Here is a 272-nt window from a genome sequence, read left to right as displayed (position 1 = left end):
GCACGTCTTACGATTGAAATTGTGTTTCGATTGTATGCGCGGTGTATTTAGTGTGGTCAATTTGATAGCATGTTGTCGGATTGACAGATACACGAATGTTAAGTACAAGAGGTTGTTGTATTATTATGGTTTCCAAAGAGTTACATGTGATAAGTATCAATGTATGACTCTACATTGTTAATATATTTTCTTTGATGTGTTGATTACTTTCAATGGATAGTGTATAATTGGTTTTATTATGATTAATTATATGTTATTTATATTGGGAAGTA

This window comes from Cryptosporidium hominis, assembly GCF_000006425.1.
Source record: "Cryptosporidium hominis TU502 chromosome 2 CHRO012040, whole genome shotgun sequence".
Taxonomy (NCBI): Eukaryota; Apicomplexa; class Conoidasida; order Eucoccidiorida; family Cryptosporidiidae; genus Cryptosporidium; species Cryptosporidium hominis.
This window is presented reverse-complemented; position numbering follows the sequence as displayed.